The following is a 13,119-nucleotide window of genomic DNA, read 5'->3' as shown; positions in this document are numbered from 1 at the left end:
CAATATGCCACTGTTCTTGCCGCAATAACATTATTGCCCCTGTCTACTCTGTCCTCTTGCTCTTCTCTTGCGTCTTTAGAAGGGCTTCGAGTTCATGGCTCGGATAGCCCAACGGGCGGGCACGGCCCGGCCCATTCTATATCGGGTTTTGACAAATTTTTAAGCGTGTGAACTCGGGTTTGGACTCCAAACACTGGTTCGACTATTTTTTAGGCCATGGACTTTTCAGCCCGAGCTCAAGCTCAGCCTAATAATATTATTAATAGCAAAAAAGTATTATATAATATTTTAAATATTTTAATATATAGAATACTAAATAATATATAATATATTATTAATAAATATATGCTTTATATATTATAAAATTTTTGTTCAAATCAAATTTCAGGCTCAAGCTCAAGATCTAGGTCTGATGGTCGAGTCAAGTTCAAGTTCAACCTGGTCTTTTTCTTTTTTATAAAGAAGCATAGCCTAATCTAACCCATGAACAAGTCTAGAGATGATCATCTTTAGCCCAACCTGAGCCAAAGACCAATACATATTTATATATAAACATAATAAACAATACATAAAATGCATATTAATATGATATTTTATATAATGCATAAAATATTATATGTTATTCAATATTCTATACACACAATTCATAGGCTCAGTATCACGCCTAGCCCGAGCTTGTGTTTCAAGCCTAGAATCCAAGCCAGGCAAGACCTGGGCTATACCCTTATCACAGGTGCATCGGTTCCAAACATAACCTTAGACAATCTCATCTAGGAAAGAGAACTAGAAACAACTTGCATGGTTCATGGCAATTCATGCATAAAATCTGATTTAATAAATGCGGAAAATTCCAACAGAAGTGTCATGTTGCAAACTCTTCCAACTATTTTTATAAAGTGTATTTGGTAGGTGGTGTTGCAGGAGACAATGTATATGGGCTACCTAACTAATAACAATAACAAGTGAACATGCCAGTGTTTCGTATACATGGACGACTACGTTCATGAGTAAACATGTCATGGTTTCATACACATGGATTCACATCCATGTATATGAAACATTGGCATGTTCGCTTGTCATTGATTACATAGCCTATTACACACAGCTCTGCTTGTAATAGATTCAGAATGATGTTGTAGAGGTGTTGCGAAACCATTTCATTGCCACATAAACATCACATAGGCATTTTGATTTTACCCTACAAAAATGATGTTTGGTTGGGTATCTAGTGCCTAATGACACTTATGTGTAATAAACCAATAAAAAATTAACATTCTAAATCATGCCAAACACTTTACTCTCCGGATTTGCTTAAATCAAACACAATGCAACATCTGCCTTAGGCTCAGTTTGGAATAAGTACAAATATAAATTTGTAGAATGCAAAACCTTGTATTTTGTATTATTTTATATGTATTTGCACAATACAAATTTATATTTATACTCCTTCCAAATTGAGCCTTAGTATCACATACCAAACACCCTCGTAGTCAAAAAAGAAGGGAGCAAAACAGCCAATAGCTTTGGTTACTGACTGCAAGGGTTGCCCGTTGCCCGTCCCATAGAACACCAAAATCCCCCAAATTCTTTTGCAAGGTCCTATCACCAACCAACCGAAAACCTTACTTTCAAAAATCTTTTCTCCACTCAAAGCCCATATAGATAGTAGAAATCTAGAGGACAAACAAGAATCCAATTCAATTGAATGTTTGTGCCTCTACTTACCAAACAAATAAATGCCATTGAAAAAACAAACAAACAAACCATTACATTAGACAATTTACTCGTTTGGATGCGTTTGGAAACGATGCAAATGTGTAGAGTGTAAAACAGTTCATAAAAATTGTAAAGTTGGGTTAGTTTTGCATTGACAACTTTATCTTCTTGCCAAATAGACTTTTAGCTATAATGGATGCAAACACGAATTCTAATAAAGTATATGTTTTTTTTTTTTTTTTTATCAAAAGCCCACTTAAATGCAAATTTACTTCTTTTTTATTGCTTTACTTTTACATCTTATTATCAATGTAAATATGCATTGATCTATCATTTGTCAATGTAAAAATATAATGTTGCCAAACACAGGCAAAAGTGAACCAAAGTGCAAATTTACCCTGAACCAGGATTTACACTCCATTTGCATCATTTTCAAACGCAGCCTTTGTCTCAATTTGGAAAGAATACAAATACATACAAAATAATACAAATTAGAAAGTTTTGCACTCTACATACTTATATTCATACTCCTTCCAAACTGAGCCTTTACGTTTGGAAAGGTGCAAAATTGCAAATACAAGGTTCAAAGATACAAATGTGGATTACATGCAAAGTTTTACATTTAACATATTTATATTTGTATTTATACTCTTTTATTAATAAAAGAGTACATATACAAATAGATTTAAAATAATTCAAAATACAATATTTTTCACTGTACATATTTATATTTGTACTCCTTCCAAACCGAGCCAGGGAATCTATTACCACGATTTTTGGGTACAAATCAGATATCATAGGCTATGCTGAATTATCTGAAGAGCAATACTGCAAATGCTCTTTTAATTTCTGCATTAGGTCGGTATAGTTTTGGGCAAATATGATAAGACGTGGGTGTACTTAAACCATATACACATAGGACTCCACAAAATTTCCCCCGTGGATGGGTGGATGGTGATGACAAGGCCAACATATGATGAGGCTGTCCCACCATTTAGCTAGAAGAGAGTTCCTACTCATCAATGGATCGACTAGAGTAGTGGTCCTAACCTAAGTCTAAAGCAAATGCTTCTATTCAAACAGGATGAATGCTAGCAAACAACAGCATCACATGATTTTTCACATAGAGTTCGGATCTGCTCCAAACAAGCCACTACTGCCGCACATCGCTGTGGTGGGCCTTGTGGCTTGTTGGAAGTGTATGTTGGGAGTAGATCTAGTTTGTCACATAAAGTCATTGATTCCATTCCCAATTGGGATGAGTTTGCTTTTGCAAGTAAATGGTTTCTATTTGTACCAATTCCAATTTGAATTTAATCCAATCAAGTCGGTCCATATCCATCCCAATATCCGATCCTTTTCAGGAACCTAACTATTTTATCTTGTAAGTGTTCTTATTCATATATGATTCAATTTCATGAGTCAAATACTGATCAATCAAATCAAATTTTGTATCTTGGCATACCGCTACCCGATACATTTGTATGCTTTATCTGTTTGTAGCCATCTTCGCAACCATGTTAGAATTGCGCTTGTTTGCACCCGCACCCCTTATTGTGACAGAATTTGGAATACATAGTAGAGGTGAGCATTATTCGGTTAAAACTAGGGGTACTCATAGTTTAGTTAATTGAATCATGGGACATATTTTGTAATCGAACCGGTAGTATTAGTTTTTGGAAAATCGGTAACTGAAACCTACTGGTTAATCGGTTAATCAATTCAGTTAATTGTTGGTTCGGTTTGTCGGTTGTTCAGTTTTTAATTTTTACAATATATATTATAAATATATATATATATATATAATAATAAATTTTAAATATATATATAAATAATATATTTTAAATAATAAATAATATATCATATATTACAAATATATACTTATATAATACATATTTATTAATTTATAATATATAAAAATATAAAAAAATATATAATATATAGAAATATATGTATACTGGTCGGTTTGGTTAACCACCGGTTTTTTGTATTGGTTAACCGAAACAGAACCGATACCTTCGGTTTTTAAAAACACCGAACTGAAACTGAACCAACCAGTTCGGTTAATCAATCTTTCAATTCGGTTTCGGTTGGTTCGGTTTTCTAGATTTTTTTTTCTCACCCCTAGTTAAAACCGAAATACCGAACCGAAAATTTCGGTTTTGGTTTTTGGACAATTTGGTTTGGTTAATACAATATATAATATTCTATATATTTATATATTAATATATTATACATAATGTATTAGAATGAAATTCAATTTCATAATATATATTATAGGTTATAATATATAATATTATATATGTATATTAATTAAATTCGATTTTTAACCAAAATAACCAAAAATTTTGGTTTTGGTTATTTCAGTTTTCTTGTAATTCAGTTTCGATTTGATTTTCATTTCTTTATTCGATTTTTAACTAAATAAACCAAATGCTCACCCCTAAATTATAGAGCTGATGTAAACTGTAGTTTGGGTGTTTTGCCATATGGCTGAAAATAAGGAACTTGTCTGGCACAAGGAATTAGGATGGATCTATCTGAAGTCTGAACACTAAACGAAAAGGATTGTCACTCCAGCTACAAAATTGTAGTCCGGAGCAAAACAAACAGACATTTTTGTACCACAGAAAACTCCGATTTGATTTAATAAAAGGGTGAATCCTACACAATAGGCAGCGTTTGTTTCTATGTAGTTCTTGGTGGCCCTTAAACGGCAAATATATGTAACTGTGATTTTACGTACCGAAATTTTTTTACCCCTTTTTAGAGTAAAACAATCTGAGCAAGTGAGGCATAGCATCAATACCCCCATCGGTATCATAAACACTCATATTGTCGTTTGCACGTACTAAATTATCTTGAGATGCACATTGGGCCCCGCTAATGTCGAAGTCATGGTTGTTATGTTATCAGCCTATCCATCATCTAACACTCTGATTCTTGACACGTGTTCGCAATCTGAAAAGTCGCCATCCAGAACAAAGAATCGGTAACTCTTGTTCACCTAAAATTCTCGTGGGTTTCAGAATTCAGATTGGTTAATTGTTTTTTTCTTTTTTTCTTTTTTTCTTTTTTTAATTTTTTTGCAGAGGTAAGACTTACATTTTGGATGGGACCCATGTAATATTGGGCCTTGGGCTTAATAAAAGAAATGTTTACTGGGGTTAGCTTAAGAGACGTTAAATCCACTAAACATTTGTGGTGGATCTCCTCTTGATAATTTTTGTGGCCTAGTTTATGGGCAAATATAAAAAATAATAAAAATAAAAAAATCGCCTTTTTAAAGCCACGATGAGATGAAGAGAGATTCAAGTCCAAAGCTAAGGTAGGGGTAACATGAACCATAATTAGTTTGAATATGAACATTGGTCTGGGTGTGGGATCCATTTTGTGTTATCATCATTTTGCGCATGAGACTCGTCTTAACCTTGAATTCGATTTCCGTGTTACTATGTATGATCATCACATGCTTATATTGGTGTGAATCAGAATCTCAATTCATCCTGCTTTAGAAAGATCATCATCATCTAATAAATTGAGTCTTAGCTTGTCTCATAAAAGAAAAAAAAAAAAAAAAAGAGTGTAGTTTACTTTGCAGTGCAAATGCCTGAGAATGCAAATTTTAATCGCTTTTGTCATAAAACACAGTGATGCAAGCTGGACGTTAATCTTTTGCCATAATTACTTTAAATGTTTCAAATTATTAGCCTAGAAGGCCCTAGCTAGAACAACATTCTTTTATAATTTTATTAGTGTGGTGCGGGGTTGAATTTGCTCCACCTTTAGTATGTATTTGGTATAGGCGCTTCAGTTTATTCATTGAATGCTTTGTATTTGATTTATTTATAAAACCGAGAAAAATAATAATGAAACCATTTACTGCATCACATTAGCATAATAATAAATAAACATCAAAGTATTAAAATGAACCTTCCTCCAACGATAAACATGCATATAAATTAAGGCCAATTTTTACGAGTCTCTATGTGTACAAATCAGCATGACGGGCTAGATGATGAAGTAGTACCTATGTGGCAGCATTTATTAAAAAAAAAACACCCATAGTTCCAAACATTGCTGGAGCCATGATATTTTATCATAAACAAAAAAATAATAATAATTTGAACCATACGTAAATGCGGTTGAAACTAAGAAAAAATTTTAAAACATATAAAATAACATTTATAGTAGAGTTAAAATGATGGTTTTTAACTTTTTATTTTGTCTATTTCATGAGGCAACATTAATTTTTATCTTGGAAACCGGGAAATCAGTTGAGTAGTGCACAAATCCTGATGCACAATTGTTTATTTTGGTTTAAGACACCTGAGCAAGATTAGGCGTCACGTAGGCCAAATGAGGTGAAAATGCCTCTAGAGCAAGAAATCTCAAAATAGTTGTTTTCACCAAAAATCACTTTTAGAGGTAAAACAAATATAACCAATTTTCCTCAATCAATTCAATCAAATAAGGATTTATTTGGATAAAACCAAAATGCCTACATGGCAAATGGCAATGAAGGAAGTAACCACAGTACCAAATACCTACTAGGTTTTAAAGAAATGATATACCATAAATAATTTTGAGAAAATGAGCTCCACCACATATTCTATTTACAACATTAAGGCTCTGTTTGGTTTGAAGGAAAAGGTAGAGAAAGGAAAGGAAAGGTAGAGAAATTCACACAAGATTTGTAAAGGTTTTCTTACCTTTCCCTACTTTTTCCTTTAAGACAAACATAGCCTAAGTGAACCCATTTTTGGTAATTTACACAATTCTTTCAATCATGTAGGATAGGTTACGTGAATCCTGTTTCGCCATTCCATTCTGTTTAGGCTCCATTCGTTTTTTGGTAAGTTACTTATCCAGGTAAATACAATTATTTGGGTAAGTTTTTCCTAAGAAACACTTATCCGGGTAAGTGAATTTATCCATGTTCTTTTATTTAATAGGTAAATAAGGTAAGGACCATCTTAGTCATAAAAATCTATTATTAAAATGGGCATTTTTGTTCCATTCAAGTGTTAGCAACTTTTTCCCTATGTGGGAAAGTTATTTATCCACCTAGGAGATGGGTATCACATACCCGGGTAAGTGATACCCAGGAAAATAAACTTTTCCTGATTCCCACATAAATATGAAAAATGAGCATGGTATTTTTGGTCAATGGGAACCAAAATCCCATCGACCAACTTTCCCCCTCTCAAAATCTAAAAAAAGAGCACCCCTTAGTGCCATATCCAATTAAAATAAGATGAAACTTCAATTAATAAAGGAAAAATATGATACTTATAACCAAAAATACGGATTCTTTAATAAATTATAGACTTTTCTTTGATTTATACGCTCCAAAAAAGGTCATGACTGTTCAATCTCTAGATATTAATTACATGCGTAAACTTCACTAAAATTCCAAATATGATGATGAAAAATAAATGTTGAAAAAGTTGGTATAATTTGGTTTTAATTTAAAAAAATGAGACAAAAATGAAATATGGCAAATAGATGGTGTTTGAATTGTAATAATAGATATGGTATTAAACAACTTAGCTGATCAGCTGTTTGAGTTGTAATGATATACAATTTTGCTTTAAAACATATTGTACAGAACTTTTTATCATTCTTTCTAGAGAGAGATTGAAACTTCCTTGAAATCAGCTACCACTTCCTGCTTTTTAGAAATAGACTCAGACATCCCCTATCATATATGTTTCCTAGCAAAGACCTCTTTCCATTAGGTATTTGTTACAAGGACCAACAGAATGCAATCATGTTTCCTTTTAGAATTTTTCATAAATTCCAAGCTACCCTTATCTTGCCTAGGTCCAAACTATCATGCATTCTATTAGAGAAAATTCAATGGAAAAGTATGGACAGGCCCAATGCAGAATTCTGATTTTCACTGCAGAATTATAAACACTCAAAATGTCAAAAATCCTCACTTTATACACCAACACCCATCGTGAATTAACATCAATTCTAAGCTGGCACTCACACCAACTGTACTTTGAGCCTAAAAGTTCTGACCCTGGGCTGAACCATCATTCTCCCAAAATTCAAGGAGACCATACAAACTACAAAAATAGAGATTGATTTCAATAAAGAAAAAAAAAATAGGAGCCATTACTAGTGTATATGGTGAAATTGAAAGTTGTGGCACATACACTGTTTAATAAATCTCGGGCTGGCATGTGTGAGGATGTGAGTTTGAATCTACAGTGGCCACTTGTGCAAAAAATGCCAAAGATTAGGACCATATCCAGTCTATCCCTCTAAAGACCCTAGATAGCTGGTTCCAACAATAGAAATGACCTTTTCATGGTTGCACTATATTAGGACGAAACCATTAACTAGTATGTCTGCATGTTTACAATACGAAAAAATAAAAATAAAAATAAAAAATGTATGGATTTTCTATATTCAAAATATGGTGTTTTTTTGAAATGTTTGTGCCTAAAAACTTTCTTTTATATGAGAAAGCTTTAAAATTATGTGTTATTCTAAATGTTCTTTTTTTTCAAAAACTATACAACAGAATTTACATAAAACATTCAGAAAATATGAGAATTTGGTAATTAGCCTCTTTTTTATTTGGATATATAATGTGTTTATAAACAGTCCTCAATAGGAGTTGCTTTGGGTATAGCGCTTGAGAACTTTGGTTGGGTCCCGCACCTCCCAAGTCCCAACAAAGAAAAGAAAGGGAAACATCAACTACGAAAACAAAATTGTAGGTAGGGTTGGAATCTCTCCTTCGTCGAGACTGGAGAGTGGAGAGGGGACCAAAGCTCTCCATGCATTCCTGATCTCATCCTTACCTGCTGCAAATTGTCATGAGCAGTGTAGTAGTAATGGTGAAGCGGCTGAATTAAATGACTTATTTCTTTCTATCCTAACTAATAATCTATATTAATTAGGTTGTGAGCTCCTTAGCTTGAAGGCTGAATGGCAAGTTGGGTTGATTTCAGTATCCCTAATTAAATACTTTATTAATACAATTTTTGTCCACTAAAAGAAAAAGGAATAGGTAATTATCAGTTCAGCTACATAACTTCATGAGTTTCTATCAGACTGACTGTAGACCAGAAAGTAAGCTTTTATTCTTTCTTAATTAAACAAGCTTGACATAGCAAAGATGCCCTTCTAAGTTCTAATTAAGGGATGTGCAAATCATATAATGGCAAAAATACCCTAACAAGTTCACCACAGTTAAGCTTGACTGGCCTAGTTCAGTACTGCAACAAAATAGGCTTCACTGGTATCTCTCTCTATCTCTGATACAGTGAGAAGAAGCCTTGGCATTCCACTTGGTAACCATTAATGGTGATCTTGATCCTCCTCATCCACCTCAAGAACTAAAGAAATGATCTAGCTATCTAGGTTGACCCTTCTCCTTCAAACCCTCTAGCTAGCTGGGTATATATGGTAGAATTAACACAGTAATTAAACACTGTAAATTGGAAATTATTTACATGAATGTCCATAAATCCTATCCCTTTCTTGGGTCCCGGGCAACCTGTTCATTACTCAGAGGATTGGAAATGATGAAGGAAGATTTGGCCCGACCTCACAGTTATGCGACACGTGGCAAAAACAACAGCTCGGCTAAAAAGCAAGCCTAAGGCGTGAACACCAAGGGGACACCAGCGGACCGAACTCCCTATTGGGGGCCCGAACTCGCCCTTGGCCCAAAACCAAAAAGTAATCCGAACTGGCCAACCTCGCAACAGATCGGGATATACCTCGCCGAACTGGCCAACCTTGTAACAGCTCGGGGTATACCTCGCCGAACTGGCCAACCTTGTAACAGCTCGGGGTATACCTCGCCGATCGCCGAACTAGCCAACCTTGTAACAGCTCGGGGTATACCTCGCCGAACTGGCCAACCTTGAAACAGTTCAGGATACACCTCGCCGAACTGACCTGCCCTATAGATACCTCCGAACTCAAGACTTCGCCTCGCTCACCACCGCATCACCTTCTGGGCACCAAAACCGAACAAGTCGTACCATGCCTGACACTGAGGAAGTCTGTGCCCAAGGGCGTCGCACCTGACTGACTTGGGATCTGACGCTTGGCGGCCGCACTCTAAACGGCCACCTGCCACCGCCACTGACACCGCCATCTCCAGTTAGAGAGACGGTTAGGCAGTGACGGTTCGGTCCCAGCAGAAAGGACGATGACCGAATTGACAAGCGCAAGGGTAATCATACCCGACCTGACAAGGGCCTCGGAGCGAGTGCGCGAAGTGATTATAAGAGCCCCTTGCCCCCAACAAACGAGGTATGCAAACTTTGCGCTATCTGGTGTTATCTTGCTTTTGAAGGATTCTAACTTAAGCTTCAGAGCCGTTACACTGGGTTCCCCTTGAAGCTTCCTCATCTCCTCCGTTTCAGGTTCCCTGCTACCCAGTTCAGAAGCAAGGTCGTTGATAGCTAAGACCGGCCGGATTGCGCATCATCAATTGGCGTTGTCTGTGGGAACGCTTCAAAAAGCCTCCCTCCAAACTTCCATAACCCCTTTTCTTCAAAAAACCCAACACTCATGGCCTCCTCCAGCAACGCCAGATGTGGCACGGAGACAAACACCACCGGGGAACAACTTCAAGTCCCCGTGGTGTGCATTGGACAGTTCACCATCCCCCTTTTGGTGGATGGGATCCCCAGCTTGAACGCGCCACAAGCAGTGGCGCCCATAAACCTTTCTACCACAAGCATCCCCTTTCCTCCCCCTATTGAGACAACCTTTACTGAACCGACTGCCGTCCCCCAGGCAGCCAGCCAAAACCGGTTGGACGACCTGATGCAGTGCATGCGGGCAATGCAAGCCCAAATGCAACAGTTCCAGCAGCACCAGCTTCACCAGCACCAAGTGTTGCACAACATCTCCCAGTATCACTATCAACAGCAGTTCCCCCAACTGCCACTGAACCAACCACTACTTCCACCTCGCCACCCCGCTCCGAGGCCGGTCAAGGCCTCCCCGCAGGATGGACACCCCCACTAGGGAAAGGCCTCCCGGCCCTAGAACCCCCCTAATAGCCAGGCCTCGTCCCCAGGCCGAAGAGAGAAAAAAATCATCCCCGCCTCACAGCTAGCAGGCGGGTCAGGAACCTCACCCTCAAGATCGGCACCTCGGCACTCCAAGCCCGAGTTCCCGCTCACGAAAAACCGATTCGATGCCCTGGCGACAGACTACCAGCATTCCAGGCCCATCGAGCTCGGTAACACGGAGGCCAGCAGCACCAGTACAAGGCCCACTTAACAACGAAGGCGCCGGCGAAGTCGCCGAACCGCCACCCGTGTCTTGTCAGAGCTCAGAGGCAAAGAGACGAGCTCGAACGAGGTAGAAGCTGCCCCGATTCTCTCGGTTCCTTCCCCCCACGCATTAGAACTCCTAGCGGTCCCCTTACCCAGAAATTTTAAGCTCCCACCTCTGGACAAGTACGACGGGTCCTTCGACCCCAACGACCACGTTGACGCTTTCCAGTCCCAAATACACCTCGCCAGGGTCAGCGAATCGTGCATGTGCGTGGCCTTCACCACCACCCTCAGGGGGGTAGCCCACACTTGGTAGAGGAACCTGGCCCCCAGGTCGATAAAGTGCTGGGCCCAGTTCGTGCAGGTCTTCACCGCACACTTTGTCACCAGCCAATAGTGCCCTAGAACAGAGGAAAGCATCTTCGGAGTAGTCCAAAGGGAAGGAGAATCCATCCGGGCTCCGGGACGAGATAGAGGGGCTCATCCGTCGTGGATACTTGAGAAACTTTGTATAGCACAACAATAATAACAATAAGGCAGGTCGGCAAGGGGAGCATGAAAAGGATGCCCCCGAGTCTAGCAGCAGACCTGCCGAACCGTTGCAGCGACAACCTCCGGAAGAGAGGCCAGTTCGGGGAACCATCCATGTAATTGTGGGAGGTTCAGTGGTAGTAGGGTGTACCTCGGCAGCGGCCCAGACCTCAGTTCGCGAAGTGGCCCTCGAGGAACGGAACCCCCCAAAGAGACCAAAGACCGAAGAACCAATCTTCTTCACAGAGGACGACGCACGAGGGGTCCGCTACCCCCATGATGACGCGCTTGTCATTAAACTAAGGATCAACGACTTCGAGGTCAGACGCGTACTCGTAGATTCGGGCAGCTCAGCGGACATCCTCTTCAAGTCAGCGTTTGACCAGCTACAGTTATAGAGGAGTGAGATGAAGCCCGCGAACACTCCCCTGGTGGGTTTCAGCGGAGAGGAAGTCAGGCCCCTCGGAAAAATAACAATACCTGTGGAAGTCGGCACATGGCTTTGTGCGGTCAGACTCAACCATGATTTCCTGGTGGCCGCGACCCCCTCCCCATACAGTGCCATAATAGGGCGGCCGATCACGCATATCCTACGAGCGGTGGTCTCCACCTACTATTTGGCCATGAAGTTCCCTATGGACTTCGGTGTGGGGGTAGCACGGGGCGACCAGCTCGAGTCCCGCAAGTGTTATGTTGTCGCCCTGAAGGGAAAAACCAAGGCGGCCGACGACCTCGAACTGGAGCGACCTGCGAAGCAAGGTGAGGAACGAGCTTCGCCCACAGAGGAAACGATCGTAATCCTGACTTCGGCTACGGACCCAGCTCGCACACTTCAGATCGGAGCTTCCGTCAAGGAACCCCTACGAACCGAACTGGTGAGTTTTTTACTTCAAAATTTAGATATTTTTGCCTAGTCCGCGGCTGACATGCCCAGCATTAGCCCCCGCCTGATAACTCAGAAACTTAATACTGACCCTGTAGCCAGACCCGTTAGACAGAAGAAACGCAACTTAGCCCCAGAACGCTGGAGGGTGGTCGACGAGGAGGTCGAGAAGCTCCTCGCAGCAAACTTCATAAGGGAAGTCCATTACCCGAGCTGGGTGACCAACCCGGTGTTGGTAAAAAAGGCAAACGGCAAGTGGCGCATGTGCGTCAACTACACCAACCTGAACCGAGCTTGCCCGAAAGATTGCTTCCCCCTCCCCAGAATTGACCGCCTAGTAGACGCGACCTCGGGACATGAGTTGCTAAGCTTCCTGGACGCCTACTCGGGCTACAACCAAATCCGGATGGACCCATCCGATGAGGAAAAAACCAGCTTCATAACCGAGTTCGGCCTATACTGCTACAAGGTCATGCCCTTCGGATTAAAAAATGTCAGGGCGACTTTCCAAAGATTTGTAAATAGTCTGTTTCGGCCCCTGATTGGCACGAAGATAGAGTGCTATGTAGACGACATGATCGTCAAGACTCAGTTTTCACAAGAATTAATACAAGACTTAGATTCTGTCTTCCGAATCCTGCGCCAGTTTAGCATGAAATTGAACCCCAACAAATGTGTCTTCGGCGCCACATCGGGCAAATTCCTAGGGTACATTGTCAATCGGCG

This window comes from Nelumbo lutea, chromosome 3 (assembly GCF_056320005.1).
Source record: "Nelumbo lutea isolate HS-2025 chromosome 3, American lotus-T2T, whole genome shotgun sequence".
Taxonomy (NCBI): Eukaryota; Viridiplantae; Streptophyta; class Magnoliopsida; order Proteales; family Nelumbonaceae; genus Nelumbo; species Nelumbo lutea.
This window is presented reverse-complemented; position numbering follows the sequence as displayed.